Source organism: Ceratotherium simum, chromosome 19, assembly GCF_057802395.1.
Source record: "Ceratotherium simum simum isolate JZ-2026a chromosome 19, ASM5780239v1, whole genome shotgun sequence".
In the NCBI taxonomy this organism is placed as follows: domain Eukaryota; kingdom Metazoa; phylum Chordata; class Mammalia; order Perissodactyla; family Rhinocerotidae; genus Ceratotherium; species Ceratotherium simum.
The window spans coordinates 34,723,495-34,745,992 of record NC_141918.1 but is presented as its reverse complement, the minus strand read 5'-3'; the positions used below and the strand labels follow the sequence as shown (position 1 = coordinate 34,745,992).

Below are 22,498 nucleotides of genomic sequence, written 5' to 3'. Positions count from 1 at the left end.
TCTGCCCCTCTATCTTTTTATCCACAGAAAAATGTATATACTGAGGGACTAAATTTAAACTTTTAAATTCAAATTCAGTCAATGCTAAGCTTGATTTTTGTTCAAACATTTATCTTGGATGGCATAATATTTAACACCTCAGATCCAAGTTTTCTTTTGCATTTAAAAAGGATAACACCTATCATAGAGTGTTGAGAGAATTAAAGGAAACACAACATTTGTAAAGCACTTAGCAGAGTGCCTGACAAATGACACTCATGTCATGTAGGATTGTTTTATTACAACTGCTATTGCAAATATTACCAGGCAGTTCAAGTCAAATAATTAGGAAAACTTCAGTTTACCATACTTAGGTATAGTTTGAACTGGTATCCTTAAGAGAGAACACTTTTCATTTCCATTTGGAGATTAACATTGGTTTGGGTTTGCTCGAAATGAGTGACATATTATACTTCTCCAAGTAGTGAAAACACTTGTAAAAACAAAACTGAAATAGGTTAATTTGAACCAGTTTTCTAATTCCCATGAGTACTTTATTATGTTTTTATTTCTCATAATTGTGTGGTCATAGAAAGAACAATTTAAGTGTTAACCAAATTAATGATACTCATAAAAATTGTTAATTTGATGATGCACTGATTTTATAATTAATGGTTTTTAATAAAATACTCTCTAATGGATAGTAACTCAGTGCTCATAATTTTATAAAAATAATGATTTCAAATCATGTGGTTCCTTTTAACTCAAAATAGTTTTGTGGAATACATGTTGCATATATGTTTGGATGTGCAACAAAGAAAGTGTTGATTCCTTGTCTATAACCAATCATATTAATAAACGTTAAAGAAAAAATGAAACTACTTGTCTCATATTTTTATTCCACTTCCTATATGAAGAAGAATGGTCTTCATATTAGAAAGTGGAAAATAGCATTAATAAGAAGGAATGGAAGTCTTTAAAGATAAGATATTAAAGAGAATAGGCTGTTGGACTAAAATGTCATCTCTGAACAGAACAAATGATGTTGTGGTAAATTACTTAGGTCTCAAGGAAATTCACAGATGAGATAACTGGACCACTGCTAAGAATCTCTAAGGAAAGTAATAGAACAAGAAAATTACTATAAATCTTGAAGATGAGCAAATATAATAGGAATTTTTCATCATGAAATTGAAATAAACACTAGTTTTTTTCTACAACATTGTATTCAGAGTATAGTTGTTCAATTCTTAAAAGAAAAAACTACATAGATTCACTAAGGACAAATCACTATTTACTAGTCATTTGTTCTTTTTTTAAAATAAGACAAAAGCTGGTCACTCTTTTGATAGAAATTCTACCATATTGTTTCATATTATCTCTAAATTTTAGCATGGAATTTAAAAAACTCTTGCTGTAGCTTTATGAATAACATAAAATATTATATTCTTAGTAATAATGCAGTTTAGAATATTTATATAGTTTTGAATAGTAATAATCAAAATGATAATTAATGAGTCAATCAATTTAGCTAATGGAGGATCTGTCTACAAATCTGTTTCATTCAGTAGTTTAAATTTTTTTATCAAAGTAATATCTAAATGTTTAAAAATCTCATAGTACAGAGTAGTTTCTACTTAAAAGAAATAGTTCCTACCCTATATTTTCTCACCCCAATCTCACTCCCCAGAAGCAATCATTTGTGATTTCTGTGCTTAGATAAACTGTTTATCTCCATTTAAATGATATATTCATAGTACTATGTCTCAGTTTATCAACAGTAGGCATTATTTATTGCTCGTGATAATGACTTTAAAGATTTAGCTTACTTAAAAGTCTGCTTCATTCCCACCTCTTCTCGACAAAGTTATAGCACCACTCTTCCTTTTATGTTTTTAAAGAATAGACTGTAAACCAGGGATTGGCAAACTGTGGCCTATAAGCCAAATCCACTTGCCACCTTTATATGTAAACAAAGTTTTCTTGAAACACAGCCATATCCCTCTCTTCCTGGTGGTCTGTGGTTGCTTTTGTACTACAACAGCCCACTTGAGTAGCTGCAGCAGAGAGCATATGACCTACAAAGTCTCAAATATTCACTATGCCCTCTAAAGAAATATTTTTCCCAACCCCTGGTTTAAACTTCTGGTTGGTTTGTTTGTCTTTTAACCACAGACAGTACCTGCTGACCCTCCTTATTGTTAGATAAGTGTATCAATGCCTATAATCCTTCCTTCACTCCTCATCCTTCTTATACCCACCAACTTGTATGAGCCATACTTTGACTTTTACATTGTCACGGTTGATGGCATTTAAATTCTATGCCGCCGTTGCGACAAAGCTTCCATGCTTTATCCATGAATTGAGCCTAAAATTTGACAATCAATTAAGTCTTCTCATTTTTATGATTATAGTAATATCATAATGTGCTTAGTGCCCCATGCATACCCCAGTAGTTTACTTCCATTAGATATCTACTCTACCAATCTAGACAGTGGATTCTCCTTTATGACATTCCAACAGCTGGTCAAATATGACATTTACTTTTAAATTTGGTCCATGATTGTGGTAGGCAGAATTTTCAGATGGTGCCCAAGATCCCCACTTCCTGGAGTCCAGACCTTGCATAATCCCCACAACATGAATATGATGGATTTCAGTTCTGTGATTAGCTTATGTAATATGACACAGTTGACATTAAGAAAGAGATTATCTGCATGAGCCTGACTTCAACACATGAGCCCTTTAAATCTGCAAATTAATTTCAGATACAGGGGAAGAAGAGCAAAAAGTCAGAATCCTGCTAACTTGGAAAAAAGTGAACAGCTATGGTGTGAAATGCCTTGAAGGGGAGTATCTTCTAGTAACTGAGAACAATCCCCTGCTGACAGCTAGCAAGAAAACAGGAACCTCAGTCCTACAGACACAAGGAAACAAATCCAGCCAAAACCCTGATGGAGCTCAGAAGGGAATTCTTCCCTGTGGCCTTCAGATAAGAACTTAGTCCTGCCAACGCCGGACACCTTAATTTGATCCTTGTGAGACCCTGAGCAGAGAACCCAGTCATGCTATGCCAGATTTCTGACCTAGTGGCTGTGAGATAGTAAATGGTGAGCAAATAAGTTGTTATTGTTTTAAGCAACTAAATTTGTAGCAATTTGTAACACAGCAATAGAAAATGAATATAACATCTATCAACTGAATTTTAAGAGTCAAAAAAAATCCCAGAAGATAGTCAGGATTTTTTTCTTCATCTTTTTGAGTTGGTTTTGAAAGATATCCACAAATACTTAGATACTTCTTCTGTAAAATGAGGCGTTTATTTCCTCTCCTCTTGAATATGAGCTGATGTTAGTGATTTGCTTTTAATGAATAGAGTATATATAGCATAAGTGACATTGTGTGACCTCCCAGACTAGGTTGAAAAAGTGATAGATGCCAAAAATTTGAAGCTACCTAGATGTCTTTCAGTAGGATAATGGATAAACAGATTGTTCTGGATTTATACTATGAAATATTATTTAGTGGTCAAAAGAAACATATTAATCCATACAACAACATGGATGAAACTTAAATGCATATTTCTAAGTGAAAGAAATCGGTCCTATAAGACTGAATGCTGTATGATTGCATTTATATGATATTCTGGAAAATGGAAAACTATAGAGATGGTGCCAGGCCTTAGAGAGGGTAGGGAGTTGACAAGGACTAAGTGAGGGACACAAGATTTTATAGAGCTGAGAAACTATTCTATATGATACTGTTTGACACTATCCATCTGTCAAACCCTGTAGAACTTCACAGCATAAAGAGTAAACATTAATATATGCAAATTTAAAAAATCAACCAGGAAAGCAAGGGATCCTAGGATGGACTGCAGACAGAAGAATCTGCAGTGACAAAAGAATCTAACTGTATTACCAATGCGCGATGTAACCTCACTGAAGAGGGTGGAGAAAAGGAGGCGTTGACCTACATAACTTTGGAAATGACTGAAAAACCTAGGACCAAAGACAGAAGAACTGTACGTAAGCATTGTATTCTAGTTGGTAAAATTGTTCCTCCTAGGAGCACAGGTTAACAAATCTGAAACCATTGTACATGTATACTGGAATTAAACAAGAAGTAAATAGATGGCAGATGGTGGGAGTCAGGTTTTTCACCATTGGAGTGGGAAGTTATAAATAAGCAAGAGGGAAACGCTAGAATGAACCACGATGTACTTGATTAGAATTAGAGATACTAGTTTGGACTCAGGTTTAGCTTAATATAAATACTGATGTGTATATGAAGATGTAATTAGAGATATGTATATGTATATGTGCATTGGTTAGTATATATACACATATTTCCTCACTCTATGTGCTGAGAGGACCTAAAAGCAATGAGCATACCCAGTGTCCAGATCTTAATTTCTCCAATAAAAGTAAGCAAGCCCCCTTTGACAAATGGCTGATTCTAGGGCTGGGTCAGGAAATATACAAGATGAGCCTAGAGCATTTTGTAGTGTCAGAGGGGACGCAAAGTCAAATGAAAGAACTCCTAATGGTCAAGGCTGAAATATTTGAGCAACAAAATAAATAGTGGAGTGCTGAATTAGAATTTAAAGTGTAAAATAAATATCCCTGAGTCCAGACTGATATGATTGAAAATTAAATGGGAGAGAACAAACAAATCTTCCATGCAGAAGAATTCCAAATAGTTTAAATAGCTGCTGAATCCTCAAGGAGGTAGAGCATAACTCCTCAGCCCTCAAGTGTGGGCTCTGCCTAGTGACTTACTTCCGAATAATATAGTACAGAAAGAAGAGAAATAAAATAACTTCACAGTAGAGCAAGCTGGCACACACTAGCTTAGCCAGGTGAACGAGGCTAACCTCATCAGTGATAAGTCAAGTTCCCTCGCTATGTTGTATTGAGAATGGCACTTCAACTCAAAGACCTTCCTCCCCAAACAAACATAATATTTCTCATGATATACTTACCAGGATAAAAACATCAGCTAAACTCAAATTGAAGGACATTCCACAAAATACCTGGCCAATAATCCTCAAAAGACATTAGGGAAAAATGAATGAAATCTGAATTAAGTGTGGAATTTAGTTAATAATAATGTATCGAAATTGATTGGTGAGTTATGACAAATGTATCAAGTGAATGCAAGATGTTAACAATAGGAGAAACTGGTTGCAAGGTGTATGGGGCTTCTCTGTACTATCTTTGCAATGTTTATGTAAATTTAAATTCTGAAATAAAACATTTTTTGGAAAAAAAATGGTAAGAGTTTCTGCCTGACTCTCTTTCTCAGGACATGTGCTGTGGAAACTCTGAGCTAACATGGAAATCTAGCTATCCCAAAGTCACTGTACTGGAAAAATCATATGGAGAGACCATATAGAGATAGATAGAGATGCCCCAGGAGACCAAACTGTTTCAGCCCAGATGTTTGTCTTCCCAGTCTTTCAGACATGTAAGTGAGTGAGCTGTCAACTGAGTACAGTCCCAGCCTTTGAGCCACCCCAGTAGTAAGTAGAACAGAGATGAGCTGAGTCCTGCTCAGACTGCAGATTTGTGAGTAAAATAAGTGTTGCATTGTTTGAAGCCACTAAATTTTTTTCTTTTTTTTGGTGAGAAAGTTTCACCCTGAACTAACATCTGCTGCCAATCTTCCTCTTTTTTTTTTTTTTTTGCTTGAGGAAGTTTAGCCCTGAGCTAACATCTGTGCCAATTTTCCCCTGTTTTGTCTGTGGGTTACCGCCACAGCATGGCTGAAGAGTGGTGTAGGTCCACACCTGGGATCCAAACCCATGAACCCAGGCCACCAAAGCACAGCACACTAAACTTAAACACTAGGCAATGGGGCTGGCCCCCTCGAAGCCACTAAGTTTTGAGGTGGTTTGTCATGCAGCACTAGATAAACAGATCACTCATATTTCCTAAGATTTTACAATGATACATCTAAAAAAGATTTCTTTAATTATTATTAATTTTGCTCAATTTTTGTCAAGAGCTTTTAGTTTGAACTCATCTCCCTTAGTTCTGGAAATACTCTTGTTTTTTTTTTATATATATATATACACATAATTTCTCTCCAATCTTCCTCTGTGCTCCGTCCTCAGAACTCTAATTAGTTCAACGTGAGTGTCTTAAATAGATACTGTATAATTGGTATCTCTTCTATCATATCTCCTGTGATTATGTGTTATTAATATACATTTGAGGAATTCCTTTGGTTTTATCTTCTTCTAACTTTATCTTCCTTATCTTTTGTCAGAAGTATTTTTTTTTAAATTTTTTGTTTATTGTAGTAACATTGGTTTATGACATTGTAAAAATTTCAGGTGTACATCATTGTACTTCCATTTCTGCATAGATTACATCATGGTCACCACCAAAATACTAACTACAACCCATCACCACACACATGTACCGAATTATCCCTTTCACCCTCCTCCCTCCCCCCTTCCCCTCTGGTAACCACCAATCCAATCTCGGTCCCTATGTGTTTGTTTATTGTTGTTATTATCTACTACTTAAGGAAGGAAATCATACGGTATTTGACCTTCTCCCTCTGACTTATTTCACTTTGCATTATACCCTCAATGTCCATCCATGTTGTCACAAATGGCTGGATTTCATCATTTCTTATGGCTGAGTAGTATTCCATTGTGTGTATATACCACAGCTTCTTTATCCATTCCTCCCTTGATGGGCACTTAGGTTGCTTCCAAGTCTTGGCTATTGTGAATAACGCTGCAATGAACACAGGGGTGCATGTACCTTTGCAAATTGGTGTTTTCAAGTTCTTTGGATAAATACCCAGCAGTGGAATAGCTGGATCATATGGTAGTTCTATCCTTGATTTTTTGAGGAATCTCCATATTGTTTCCCATAGTGGCTGCACCAGTTTGCACTCCCACCAGCAGTGTATGAGAGTTCCCTTCTCTCCACATCTCCAACACATGTTGTTTCCTGTCTTGTTAATTATAGCCATTCTGACGGGCGTGAGGTGATATCTCATTGTAGTTTTGATTTGCATTTCCCTGATAGTTAGTGATTTTGAACATCTTTTCATGTGTCTGTTGGCCATCTGTATATCTTCTTTGGAGAAATGTCTGTTCAGGTCTTGTGCCCATTTTTTAATTGGGTTGGTAGTTTTTCTGTGGTTGAGATGCATGGGTTCTTTATATATTTGGGAGATTAAGCCCTTATCAGAAGTATAGTTTGCAAATATCTTCTCCCAATTGTTAGGTTGTCTTTTCGTTTTGTTGATGGTTTCCTTTGCTGTGCAGAAGCTTTTTAGTTTGATGTAGTCCCATTTGTTTATTTTTTCTATTGTTTCTCTTGCCCGGTCAGATGTGGTGTTTGAAAAGATGTTGCTAAGACCGATGTGGAAGAGCGAACTGCCTATGTTTTCTTCTAGAAGTTTCATAGTTTCAGGTCTTACATTCAAGTCTTTAATCCATTTGGAGTTAATTTTTGTGCATGGTGTAAGGTAAGGGTCTACTTTCATTTTTTTGCATGTGGCTATCCAGTTTTCCCAACACCATTTGTTGAAGAGACTTTCTTTTCCCCATTGTATGTTCTTGGCTCCTTTGTCAAAGATTAGCCGTCCATAGATGTGTGGGTTTATTTCTGGGCTTTCGATTCTATTCCATTGATCTGTGTGTCTGTTTTTGTGCCAGTACCATGCTGTTTTGGTTACTATAGCTTTGTAGTATATTTTGAAATCAGGGAGTGTGATACCTCCAGCTTTGTTCTTTTTTCTCAGGATTCCTTTAGCTATTCGGGGTCTTTTGTTGTTCCATATAAATTTTAGGATTCTTTGTTCTATTTCTGTGAAAAATGTTGTTGGAACTTTGATAGGGATTGCATTGAATCTATAGATGGCTTTAGGAAGTATGGACATCTTAAGTATGTTAATTCTTCCAATCCAAGAGCACGGAATATCTTTCCATTTCTTTGTGTCTTCTTCAATTTCTTTCAGAAATGTTTTATAGTTTTCGGTGTACAGATCTTTCACCTGTTTGGTTAAGTTTATTCCTAGGTATTTTATTCTTTTTTTTTGCAATTGTAAATGGGATGGTATTCTTAATTTCTCTTTCTACTACTTCGTTGTTAGTGTACAGAAATGCAGCTGATTTTTGTATGTTGAATTTGTATCCTGCAACTTTACCATATTCGTTTATTACTTCTAAAAGTTTTCTGGTGGATTCTTTAGGGTTTTCTATATATAAAATCATGTCATCTGAAAATAGTGACAGTTTCACTTCTTCCTTTCCAATTTGGATCCCTTTTATTTCTTTCTCTTGCCTGATTGCTCTGGCCAGGACTTCCAATACTATGTTAAATAGGAGTGGTGACAGTGGGTATCCTTGTCTGGTTCCTGTTCTTAGAGGGATAGCTTTCAGTTTTTCACCATTGAGGATGATATTAGCTGTGGGTTTCTCATATATGGTCTTTACTATGTTGAGGTACTTTCCTTCTATACCCATTTTATTCAGAGTTTTTATCATAAATGGATGCTGGATCTTGTCAAATGCTTTCTCTGCATCTATTGAGATGATCATGTGATTTTTGTTCTTCATTTTATTAATGTGGTGTATTACGTTGATTGATTTGCGAATGTTAAACCATCCCTGCATATCTGGAATAAATCCCACTTGATCATGGTGTATAATCTTTTTAACGTATTGTTGTATGCGATTTGCTAGTATTTTGTTGAGGATTTTCGCATCGATGTTCATCAGTGATATTGGCCTGTAATTTTCCTTTTTTGTGTTGTCCTTGTCTGGTTTTGGTATCAGGGTAATGAGTAGAATGAGTTAGGGAGCTTCCCCCCTCCTCAATTTTTTGGAAGAGTTTGAGAAGGATAGGTATTAAGTCTTCTTTGAATGTTTGGTAGAATTCACCAGGGAAGCCATCTGGTCCTGGACTTTTATTTTTGGGGAGGTTTTTGGTTACTGTTTCGATCTCCTTACTGGTGATTGGTCTATTCAAATTCTCTACTTCTTCTTGATCTAGTTTTGGAAGGTTGTATGATTCTAAGAATTTATCCATTTCTTCCAGATTGTCGAATTGGTTGGCATATAGCTTTTCATAGTATTCTCTTATAATCTTTTGTATTTCTGAGGTGTCTGTTGTAACCTCTCCTCTTTCATTTCTGATTTTACTGATTTGTGCCCTCTCTCATTTTTTCTTGGTGAGTCTAGCTAAAGGTTTGTCTATTTTGTTGATCTTTTCAAAGAACCATCTCTTGGTTTTATTAATTTTTTCTATTGTTTTTCTGGTCTCTATTTCATTTATTTCTGCTCTGATTTTTATTATTTCCCTTCTTCTACTGATTTTGGGCTTTGTTTGTTCTACTTTTTCCAGTTCCTTTAGGTGCATTGTTAGATTGTTTATTTGAGATTTTTCTTGTTTGTTGAGATAGGCCTGTATCGCTATAAACTTCCCTCTTAGAACCGCTTTTGCTGTATCCCATAAATTCTGGCATGTCTTGTTTTCATTTTCATTTGTCTCCAGGTATTTTTTGATTTCTTCTTTGATTTCTTCATTGACCCAGTCGTTGTTCAGTAGCATTTTGTTTAATCTCCACGTATTTGTGGCTTTTCTGATTTTCTTCCTATAGTTGATTTCTAGTTTCATACCGTTGTGGTCAGAAAAGATGCTTGATATTATTTCAATCTTCTTAAATTTATGGAGACTTGTTTTGTGGCCTAATATGTGATCAATCTTGGAGAATCTTCCATGTGCATTTGAAAAGAACGTGTATTCTTCGGTTTTTGGATGGAATGCTCTGTATATATCTACTCGGTCCATCTGTTCTAGTGTGTCATTTAAGGCCAATGTCTCCTTATTGATCTTCTGGTTAGGTGATCTATCTGTTGGTGTAAGTGGAGTGTTAAAGTCCCCTACTATTATTGTGTTACTGTCTATTTCTCTTTTTATGTCTGTTAATAATTGCTTTATATATTTAGGTGCACCTACATTGGGTGCGTAGATATTTACAAGTGTTATATCCTCTTGTTGGATTGTTCCCTTGATCATTATGTAATGCCCTTCTTTGTCTCTTTTTACAGTTTTTGTTTTAAAGTCTATTTTGTCTGATATGAGTACTGCTACCCCAGCTTTCTTTTCATTGCCATTTTCATGGAGTATCTTTTTCCATCCCTTCACTTTCAGTTTGTGAGTGTCTTTAGGTCTGAATTGTGTCTCTTGTATGCAGCATATATATGGGTCTTGTTTTTTTATCCAGTCAGCCACCCTATGCCTTTTAATTGGAGCATTTAGTCCATTGATGTTTAAAGTAGCTATTGATAAGTATGTACTTACTGCCATTTTTTCTTTTTTTTTTTTTTCTCAGTGTTTTAGTGGTCCTTCTCTGTTCCTTACTTCTTCTATACAGAATTGATGGTCACTTTAGTTTGACTTCTGTCTGAAAGCTGTACTCTTTAACTCCCCTCCTCTCTCCTTTTATGTTTTTGATATCATATCTAACCTCTTTGTTGTGCATTTGTATCCATTATGTTCTAATCATGGAAATAGATAATTTTTCCTATTTGTGGTCTTTTCTTTTCCCCTTAAATCAGTCCCTTTAACATTTCTTGTAGCACTGCTTTCTTGGTGACAAACTCCTTTAATTTTTGCTTATCTGGGAAAATTTTGATCTCTCCTTCCATTTTGAATGATAACCTTGCTGGGTAGAGTATTCTTGGCTGTAAGTTTTTTCCTTTTAGCACTTTAAATATATCGTGCCATTCTCTTCTAGCCTGTAAGGTTTCTGCTGAGAAGTCAGCTGATAGCCTTATGGGGTTTCCTTTGTATGTAACTTGACATTCTCTTGTGGCTTTTAGGATTCTCTCTTTATCTTTAATTCTGGACATTTTGATTATGATGTGTCTTGGTGTGGGCCTCTTTGGGTTTATCTTGTTTGGGGCTCTCTGTGCTTCCTGTACCTGGATGTCTGTTTCCTTCCTTAGGTTAGGGAAATTTTCATCTATTATTTCTTGAAATAGATTCTCTGCCCCCTTCTCTCGCTCTTCTCCTTCCGGGACACCTGTAACATGGATGTTAGTGTGCTTGATGTTGTCCCAGAGGTCCCTTAGACTGTCCTCACTCTTTTTAATTCTTCTCTCTTTTACCTGTTCAGCTTGGGTAATTTCTTCTAGTCTTTCTTCCAGCTCACAGATCCGTTCTTCTGTATCCTCTACTCTGCTTTTGAGTCCCTCTAATGAATTTTTCATTTCCAGTATTGTATTCTTCATTTCTGATTGGTTCTTTTTCATATCTTCCATTTCTTTGTTGACATTCTCACTGAGTTCCTCTATTCTTCTCCCCACATCAGTGAGCATCCTTAACACTCTTAGTTTGAACTCTCTGTCGGGTAGGTTGCTCATTTCTGTTTCACTTAGTTCCTTTTCTGGGGTTTTGTCCTGTTCCCTTACTTGGAATGTATTCTTTTGCCTCCTCATTTTGCCTCTTTCCCTGTGCTTGTGTCTACGTATTAGGTAGGTCAGCTACGTCTCCTGCTCTTGGATAGGTGACCTTATGTAAGTGATGCCTTAGGAGGCTTCCAGTGTGCTTCCCTCAGTTCTCAATGTTCCAGGGGTGACCCCTATGTGGGCTATGTGTGTCCTTCTGTTGTGGCCTGTTTGCTCTCCCTGTAGGTGCCCAGGGAGGCTGAGTTGTGCTCCTGGCCAGCTGTTGTAATGTTCAGCTGCTTGTAGTTGTTGTGGGCCCTTCAGTCTCTTTATCAGGTGTAGGGAGCCCCAGCACAGTTGGCTGCAAGTTCTAATACCACATTTGTGTTGCAGTATTTCTTTTAAGTGAGTAGGCCCCCAGTGTGGCAGGTTGTTAGGTTCAGGGCCTTACAATTGCTGTAAACCTCTAGCCTATTAGGTCTCTTGTCAGCTCTCTGAGGATTGCAGCTGGGTGGGGCTGACCTCAGGCACAGGAGCACCCAATTGTTTCAGGCTTTGGAAGGTGGGACAAACCTCCTATGTGGGTCTTTGAGAAGCACAAGTCTTCTGCAGCTGACAAACCCTGCCGCCCACAGGTCCACACACACAGTCAACACAGTCCTGCCCCGTTTGAGCGCCCCGACCTCCCCAAGCGGACCCAGTCTCTCCACAGCGGGAGCCCCACACTCTCCACCCGCTCCTTGTACACACCCTGCCCCGCTCAAGTCGGCTCAGTTGCCAGGCTGCAGAGAATCCAGTCACCAATCTATGCAGGCCCACACGTTGCCTGAGGGCTTGTTGTTGGGTGGGGCCAGTCTCTAGGGTGGGCTGCCTGCCCTGGCTGAGCTGGATTAAATCGGTGCTCTAGCGGGTGGAGCAGACCCTGGGCTAGCAGGCCTCAGAGAGAACTCCAATGGCGTCTGTGTCAGCACGCCCACACCAGGCCACAACAATGGCCGCCGCCAATGTCCCTGTCCCTGGAGAGGTCTCACCCCTCACCGAGATGCACTCAGGGCCTCTTAGGTGAGTCTCTTTTCACCACAGCACTGTGCACCTTTCTTTCTGGTGATTTTAGGATGCTTTCTGAAACGGGTGAGTTTGTGCGCGAGCCCTTTAAGAGCCAGTTTTAGTTTCTTTGTGAACCGGGTTTTCTGGGGGTGCTCCCCAATGCTTTAGTAGCAGGCACAGTCAGATATTATGCCGCTGGTCTCGATTGTGCTGGGTCCACAAAATGCCCACAGCGGGGGTGGTCCCGGCTCAGGGCCCCGCGCCTCCAGGGAGGGCTGCGTACCTGTGAGCTGCTCCCGGCGGCCGTGAAGCTGGCGGCTTGTGAAGACGGCGTGTTTCCTCTCCGGAAGGGGGTTTCTGCCTCTTCTACCCCAGTTAGGATTGTCCGTTGTTGCAGGAGATCCTCTTATCCAGTTTTCAGTTCTGTCTCAGGGGCAATTTTTCCACAAGTAGTTGTAAATTGGCTGTGTCCACGGGAGGAGGTGAGTTCGGAGTCTGCTTACGCCACCATCTTGACTCCGCCCAGTGCCTGTCAGAAGCATTTTAAGTTTTGTATAATTATTTCATTTTCTGTGATCTTTACTTTGACAAGTCATGCTATTCTTTTATTTTATGAATAATATATATATACATATATATGTATATGTATACACATATATATGTAAATCTTTCTAAAGATAAATTTGCCTTCCATTTCTTGCGTTACCTCTGTTTCCTTTCATATTTTAAAATGATGCAGTAAAATGGTTGGCTAATACCACTCTGTTCAAAAATGAGTTCTATTAACAGGCAACTTTTGCCAAATGGCAAATAGAACTAGATGTCAGTCATTTGCCTGGACTGCCCTAAACGCCAGAATACACTAGTTGCTCCATTTCTCACTAGGCAGTTACATTTATTTAGATAATAATTGTCCTTTGATTATTTTGTTGTATGCCTCTGCTTGGGTAGTTAATGCCTGACTTCTCGATAAGAGACAGAGGAGGATGAATGCATATATAGGTATATAATTACTCTTTCTTTTTCAGACTGAATTCTCTCTCCAACCCTCCGCGGTTACTTGCCTTGTTGTCAGGGAACAGCTTAGTCCCTTCCGTGGCTTCAGCCCTCTCTGAATTTCATCAGTCCATGTGTTTTCTATCTTCCAGAGGTGTTTCAGAAGCCTTGTTATGTTGATGTCTCACTTTCTGTTTGTGGTTGTAGGGTCATATCATTTTGATTCATTTAACATCATTTTAATGGATATCAAGGGATGGGAAATAAAAGAGTTCACTCTTAAATTAGAAGTTGAAAACTTTATTAATGATCTAGGAAAGGACATTAATGAGAACCAATTCAAATGTTCCTAGTGCATTAGTTCATTGAAAGGGAGAAATGAAGAGTAAAGAGCCAGATTCTAAAGGCTAAAATGGTTGCTAGGTATTATTATTATTATTATTATTGAGTCTGCTATTATTATCATTACTATTATTATTCCAGGTACTCTGCTACAAGTTTTACTTATTTGTTTGGTCCATAAAACAATCTAACTACTTCTCACCATATCTTCTATAATCATCCTAGTCTAAATCACCATCATTTCTCACCTGGATTATTGCAAATGCCTAGTAAATGCTTCCATGCTTTCTCTATAATCCAATAACCACAGGGTTATCAAAGTGATCTTTTAAAAATAAAAAATGAATCATATCATTACCTCACTTAAAATACTCCAGATGGCTTGCCGATCCATTAAAATATAATCAAAATCTTATTATGAGCAATGAGCCCTACATAACCTGGTCTCTGACTAAATCTTGATTTCATCCCATATTTATCCTCTTCTCTGTTCCCTATCCTCCAAATATGCTACCTTTTGCTCTAAAGATACATACTCTACCTTCTCAGAATTGTTGTGTTGGTCAGATTAGATCAATATAAATGCATGTTTTCTAAAATATTAAACAAGTAGCAATTACATGCCTAGCTTAGAAGGGTTTTGCTATGTGTCTGTGTGTCAGCAGGTTGGTTTTTAGCAAGTCTGCCACCATATTTGAATTGTCCATGTCTGCATTTTCCTGAGAGCATATATTCGTTGCACTTGAGGCTTATCAAGGAGATAACAACAGTTCAATAAATTAACCAAGTCATAAGGCAGCCTAGAGCTGTCTCCTGGTTTACTGTCTCATCAATCTAACTGAGAATCTTCTGAAGAATACTTTCAAGATATCAATAGAATAACAACTTCTCTGTAAAAGGAGAGAAATTATCATTAGTTAGGTCAATAATCCAAAAGACTGGAAAGATAAGGAGGTTCAAGGGCCCAATTAAGCAGATTTAAGAGAACATGCCAATCTAGATGCTTCCTTACTGACTGCCTATTCAGGGAAATATAGAAGAGACTGAAGGAATATAAGTGAGTTTAAAGTTCTTGCATTTAGTTTCTTCATCACTCCAACCTTCCAACAGTTAAACTTTCCTATCTTTTGACTTGGTTTGTGCAAAATTCCAAGAAAACAGCACCCCTTTGGATATTATGAGGCCATTGTATGGTTTATTCATTCCTGATGATGTGGGTGAAAATGCCTTAGGAATTCACAGACCACGCTTCGTCTAGTTTATACATATGCACACAGTACCCTCTGCAGAAGCACTTTCATTCCAATGCTTTTTAGTGAAACCCAGAGAGCAGAATCATTTAGTGGGATCGTGATTGTGGCTTCAGGCCATGTGCTGGCATTGCAAACTGCATTTCCCCATTTTCATCTAACTAGGTTGACACAAAGCATTGTTTTTAATGATCAGAATCAATCACTGTTATGAATATTTTGTCATTACTTGCTTAGAAATAGTATATTTTCTACTTAACGACTAGGCCAGTGATGATAATTGGTGTTTCAGTCTAGGTCCAGCCAGGAAAGTAGAAACCATTTAAAACAGAGAGAATTTAATGTAGCAAATTGATGATAGAAAAACTAATAAGTCAGAGTCTGGTGAGGCAACACAGAGATTAGCAATAACAAGAAACCTTTATCTTCACTCTTACAGGCTGAAAGGAATAGAGAGGAACAGATTTTATTGAAGTCCAGGAGCTGGAGTTACCCAATGGAAGTTGGAATAGTGATAAACTTTTTTTTTCTAATAGGAGATGGAGCAACAGAGAAAATACAGCTGTTGGAGATGCTGCCTGAGGCAGGAAGGTTTAGGAAGAAATACCCTAGCTTCCTTTTCTGCCATCCTCCAACTTCCTGCCAGTACGTTCGGTTGGGCAAACACAAGAAAAACCAGCTAAATAAGGAGGCTGGGAAACACACTTTGTAGAATTCAGTCCTCTGTGACACAGCTTAGCAGAGGAGGGCAGGGAACGGATCTGAGAGCAAGCAAGCTCCGGAGTGGCATAAATAACTTTTCATATGGATCCAACAATCAAATGTATTTACTAAAAATTTAATTATATATCCATGCCAAAGTGGGCAGGTTCTTATAAAAAATAATTGTATTTTTTAAGAACTTTATTTGTTAAGTGGGAACTATAAACTGAAATCTTAGTAGGAAAATTTAACATTTAGTTTTATCACAAGGAGAATTATCCAAGGCAAGCAAAACAGTTGCAGTTATGAACCCATTCATTTTTATATGGAGCACTTAGGACAGTATATTTATCTCAACTAATGTTAAGTCAGGTGTTAAAAATCTGATGTTTATAGAGCTCCTCCCACAATAGCAATCTTTGTTTTCGCCACTTGGTAGTCTCACTGTTCTTCCACGGATGTCATCTTGAAATGTACACTCTTTGCCACAGAGGGCACTTGGAGAGAGCAGCGTAAGTCAATCCCAACTTTATGAAAAATTTTACGGCATATATCCACAAACATATGTTTGTTGTTATATCTAACAACAAAACAAACAAACTTTTTGGATTCTGCTAAACTGAAACCTTTATCATTAGAGAGAAATTAAAAAGAAAATTCCTTTTTGCTATTCATTATATATTGCTGCTTAAACTCCAAGCTTTTTGATGAAAGTATATGGATGTTTTGCCTCCGTGATGACAACTTACCAGATGTTTGAGTATATCCAGAAGTTCCTCTGAATATTTTTTAACCTTCATTGCTGTGTTTGCAGTGACACCAACACAGCTAACAAATGGAAATTACAGCTCGAATGCCAATATGTAGCTAAGAACAAATACAACTGCTTTTTTTGCTTTTGGTAATTTTCTAAGTTTTTATATCTATGGGTTATACTATAGTTATGCAGATGATTAAAAAAATGTAGATGAATAGAAGAATAAGCATCATTACCATTGTAATTAACCTTGAAGGAACAATACCACAAAGCCCATCCTTGACCCCCAAGCCTTGGCTTTCCATTTCTTTTGCCTTGGCTTCCTGGTAGGATCTCCTTTCATTCTCCCTTCCTTTGATCAAAGCGTTTTAGCTTTCTGGTTATTATTTATTGAGGCTCTAACACATGCTTTGCTCTGTGTTAAGCATAATCTTTAAAATAATCTTATGATGTAAGTAGTCTTTGTTTATCCATGCATTCATTCAATCATCTATCCAATGTTTATTGAGTGCCTAGTCTGTGCTAAGTACTGAGAATCCTGATACTATTACCTTTTTACAGGAAGGACATACAGATTTTAAATGTTATTCCTATTTTAAAGAAGGGGAAACTGAGCTTTAGGAAGTTTAAGAAAGTTGCTCAAGATCACAAAATCTGGTACATGTAGCACTAAGATTCCAGCATAAGAAATCTGACTTCAGTGTCAATAGTCTTAACTTGTATATGGTTCTGAGTCTCCTGTCTTTATGCTCTGTTTTCCCCTTTCTCAAGAAAGGCTTTAATTAACTTATTCACACTGAAGTGCGCCTGCCTGATAAGCATCAATATGTAGCGGACTGTGAGTATTGTTTTTTTCTTGCCTAGCAAGATTTCTTGTTCATTTTCTCTAGTTATAGCCCCTCTCCTTGGGTCACATAGATTGAACATACGACCAATGCCTGACCATCTCAGTCCATCATGGTAAACCATGGCCGTGGAGAATGTGTGTGACTCAAATCAAGTAAGTTAGATTGCCTCTCTGGGATTAATTTATGGTTAATAAAAAAAAATCACTCTTTCTCTTTCTTGAATATTAATAGGGTGAGGTTGCTGGACATTGGGAAGACCTGTCTGCAAAAAAGAATGGGGCCAACCTGCAGAGACAATGAAAGATAAATGGATAGAGAGAAGACAGAGAGGGAAAAGAATGGAGACAGAGCAAAAGAGAGAATCTCTCTGAGGCTGGTTTAAGCAGTTCTTTCTTTTTCTTTTCTTTTTTCTCTGTTGTTCCATAAATTTCTAAAGAGTCTACAAGATAAAAAATTTCCTTTTCTTTGTTTATGGGACTTTTGGTTGAATCTCTCATAATGCAAGGAATAATGACTAATTCTCCCTTCCAATATCCTTTATATTTGTGTAAGACATGACTTAAACAAATGCATCTCCAATGTGGGAAATCTTAGCATTGATAAGCTAATACTAAAGGTATACCCTGGTGCAGGAGGACTTGCCTCGTACCACGTATCATACGCTTGTTGACTTGTTCCAACAGATTTCCTATTGTTCAGGTCTCCCTTGCACCATAGAGTCCAATTCTCTGGCCCAGAAGCCTCACAATGGGGATCCTGGGCTGTTTTATTTGGCTAATATAATCTGTTGAACTGGAATGATTTTAGGTGAGCTAGGAACACTTTAGTTATTCACAGTTCCTACCATTACTATTTTTTTTTACACCATGCCTGCATGACTTCTTCCTGGTTCTGAAAACATTTACATTTATAATTTCTGTGTTAGAAATTTCCGTGTCATCTCTTGCATCAAAAAAGTGATTAATTTCTTATTTATCAGTTTATAATCTGATAATTCCTATTACATGTCTGTCTTCTATGGAGGGAAGGAAACTTAAATTTCATCATAAAAATCAGCAAACCCGGGGCCGGCCGGGTGGCGCAAGCGATTAAGTGCGCGCACTCCGCTGAGGTGGCCTGGCGTTCGCTGGTTGGGATCCCAGGCGCACACCCACGCACCGCTTGGCAAGCCATGCTGTGGCAGCATCCCATATAAAGTAGAGGAAGATGGGCACGGATGTTAGCCCAGGGCCAGTCTTCCTCAGCAAAAAAAGAGGGGTCTTGGCAGATGTTATCACATGGCTGATCATCCTCACAAAAGAAAAAAAAAATCAGCAAACCTGATTGGCCAGGAGAAATTACATATAAAATCCTATCAATTAGTGCTTATTTTTATAATTGTCAGGCATTCAATTGATAAGATTAAGCAACATGCTACTGATGCTGTGGATCATAGTCCCAAGGTCAAATCGTTTTCTCTGTTGATAAAACTTACTTGACAACCACTATAGAAAGATGGTTTTAAAACTAATTGGATATTGGACATATAAATCTTAAAAGTCCAATAGTGTATTGGCTATGGAGGCAGGTGGGATGGGAGCTGACTCCTTTAGTTCAACAAAGTGATGGTTAGCTGCTTCAAGGAAGTAGAATGGAAATGAGTACTTGAGTTCATCCAGTCTGCATTCAGATGAATGCACCAAAAATGCCAAGGAAAATCGCATTTGAGGATACTGGTAAGAGTGTAATTAGAATGATAAATCATGAATTCTAAACTGGACTATGAGTGATGTTAAGCAAGACAAGGCTTAATTGGTTGAGAAAAGTAAAATCATATGAATAAAAAGATGGATGAATGAATGGATGGACGGAGTAATTAATCATCTAGAACAAATGCAGGCATTTGTCAATTGACATTATGTGTTATAAAAAAAATCCTGAGATTTTTGTAGCATAAGTTTGAGAGAAAACTAAGGATATTCTATCCTCTTGACTGTCAAGAATTCCTGTCTGTCGATGTCCTAAATATTCAATACAAACTCTTGGTCAAGAATATTTTCAACACTTCCTATAGAAGAGCCCTTGAATATCTTATGATGTTTTTATAATGAGATTTAATTTCAGATCCCCTGCTTCTAGTCAGTTTTAAATGGAAACACTTCCTAGATATGCTGCCTGTAGTGCAATAAGAATGATATATACCCATGGAGAGAAAACTGATGTTGATGGAGTCTAAATAGGTTGTTTGGTTTTTTTTTTAATGGGACCATCTATTCCATTTATATGCAACTAATATCTATTAAGCTTATCATTTGCTATGTTCTCTGGTAGTTATTGGGAATAGAAAGCTTAATAGGTTGTGTCTGCTCTTTAGAAGCATAAAGTCTAGTAGGCGAGTCAGACATGTAAACAGTGTAACGACATAGGTATAAGGGGAGTGCACTGGGATCACAAAAATTGGAAAATCTGTCTACCTACTGAATTGGAGAAGGTTCATAATGTGTAAGAAACATTTGTTCTGGGTCTTGATGGATAGGTCAACAAGGGAGAATATGAAGGATATGAGTATTGATCAGAAAATATTAACTTCTCTACCTCTCCCCCTTTGGGGGGAGCATATTTCTCCACCACATTGATATTGGGCTTGACCGTGCATATTGCTTTAGCCAGAGGAAGAGGAAGTTAGGGATCATGATGCAAGCAGAGTCCTTAAATGTGCTAGTGTGATCTAGTGTGGCCACTTGTATACAGTAATCTGCCAGAAGGAGAACATACTCTGGAGAGCTGCTGTCCAAGGAGAATGAAGAAACATACAGAGCTGACCTAATTCCAGCCTACAGCCCAGAGCCAAGCTCAGCAGATCCCAGCTGAGCCTAGCCTGAAACAGAGCTACCCGACACAAGGCATAAGAGGAAAACTAAAATGGGTGTTGCTGTAAGCCACTGCACTGGGTTATGAGGTAGTTTTTATGCCTTATTATTATTGCCGCATAACCAAATAATACAGAGGGAAAGGCCTGCTTGGTAAGGGGAATACCAGGTGATAGATCATGGTTATAACTTTGCTATGATTAGGCACTGAGTGACTATAAGGGAAAAATAAGAGCTAACAGATATAGTTTGAGGCCCAAAAATGAAACTAAAGAGTTGGACCAAATCCCTTAGGTGATGGGATGTCATCAAAGTATTTTTCACGGAGGGAATGACGTAACCATACTCCACAAAGTTAATCTTGCAACTTTATCTGGGAGGATATCTACGAGCAAACTCATGCATTCAACAGATATTAATGAGCACAACTATGTGCCAGACATTTGGAATATATTAGTGAACAAAAATAAGATCTCTGCTCTTACTTCTTAGTGGAGGGAAATAGACAATAAATAATAAACATAATAAACAATGTATATGGTATATTAGAAAGTGACAAGTGCATGGAAAAATTAAGAAAAAGCAGAACATGGAAGAGAGGGCTGTCATTTTAAAAAGGTTAGATGGGATAGTTCTCATTGAGAAGGCAATATCATCTTGGAATTTGCAGTAATCAAGGATTCCTACAGATTGGCAGTTATCATGTAGCTATAAGCATCTAGCCAAAAATTCCACATAAATGACTCTATGATTAAGGGTATAAACTGTTCCTTAGAAAAAGCTTATGATTCACACAACTTGTAATGCATTAGATAGGAAGAAGATGTACAACCTCATGGCTCCCATAATAACAGCAATGTTGTCTTCGTCAATATGTACATTGCTCTATCCTGTGATGAAGTGGTTCATGAATAGGCAGTAACTGCTGCTGCTGGGCCACCTGGCATCTTGTGATGAAACATATTTTAAGCACCATGATGTGAGTCTTCACTGGTGAAAAACGGTGGTTTATGCTCACTGAGGCATACAGCAGAACCTTGGCAATCAACATTGACTTGGCATTCTGGAAGGTAACTTTATGCTGGAGAATTCAAACATTGTGCCAGGCCCTTCTCCAGGAAACAGTTGAACCAACTCGGTTATGGTTACAAGTTACATTTTATGTTAAGGAAGATAGCATGTAGTTAGTTGAATGGTACAAAGAAGATTTGAAGTCCTTTCTTTGCTTTACAGTGGACACAACGTGGATCACAAGTGTCTTAGTCTTTTGTTTTAAGTGGAACTACGCTGATAGCAGCTGTACAATATAGATACTGTGGTATAAGGTGCTACACAATTGTATTCATTCCTTAGTTTGCTCTCTGAAGTAGCATAGATTTGTGGAAATCTTTCTGCAAGACAATTCTTGGTAGTCGGCCTTGACATCTCCTTTTCCCTCACCCCTCGTATGCTGCTCCATCAAGCAACAAACTATTGCTGTTTCTCTTTGTGTTCTCAGACATCAGCCTAGTACATAACTGTTCTCATCTCAGAAACCTCCCAGCTCTCCTCACAGTGTACATTCTTGTACACCTACCACCCGTGCTCTGCATTGCAACCTGAATGATCTTTGAAAAATGCAAATTGGACTGTCATTGACCTGCTTAAATCTCTTCATCAGCTTCTCACTGCTGTTTTTTCTCTTTTTCTCATCTTTTATTTTAAATAAAAATTTTTCTCTTTCCAGATTTAGATGTTTCACATTCTCTTTCCAGTTTTTAAAAGTTATTCTTAAATTTTGAGACTACACATGTAACAGTTTATCTTTCAAATATGAGTTAAAAAGTCACTTCTTCAAAGAAAGTCTTGTCCTGACATAGGCCCTTATAGCATCCTGTTTTATTATTTCATAGAACTTACTATGACATACATAAAATTGATTATGTAATTATTTTATTTCATGTCTGTCTCCTTTCCTCCACCTCCACCCTACAGCCAATAAAGGTGGTAGGCACCGAGGGCAGGGATTCTATCAAGTTCTCACCAAGTCCTTGGTGCTAATCATAATGCCCAGCATTTAACAGACATTTCTGGAATGAGTGGATGTATAAATGAATGAATGAATGAAATGATCAATCAATCAGGATATCATTCATATGCCATACTGTAGTTTACCACTAAAAGTGAGCATAAAACAGATAAGAAAATCCTAGCAGAGATGTTTCATTATGTAAAGCAAAAGTTGTATAGAGATATCTTCCATATACTGGAAAGGTTATAGTATACAATTCAAACTGCAAGTAATTCTCTTCCAGAAAGAAAGAAAA

The 22,498-nt window shown here is 37.5% G+C and overlaps 1 long non-coding RNA gene across 1 annotated transcript in view; it reads left to right on the top strand.

Annotated features, from left to right (window-relative positions):
• The first annotated feature begins 12,310 nt into the window (after positions 1 to 12,310).
• LOC147914528 (uncharacterized) overlaps positions 12,311 to 22,498 on the top strand; it is a 38,391-nt gene continuing 28,203 nt past the window's right edge. Inside the window, exon 1 of the long non-coding RNA XR_015555180.1 lies at positions 12,311 to 12,463. This is a non-coding gene — a long non-coding RNA (uncharacterized LOC147914528). The remainder of the gene's footprint in view (positions 12,464 to 22,498) is intronic.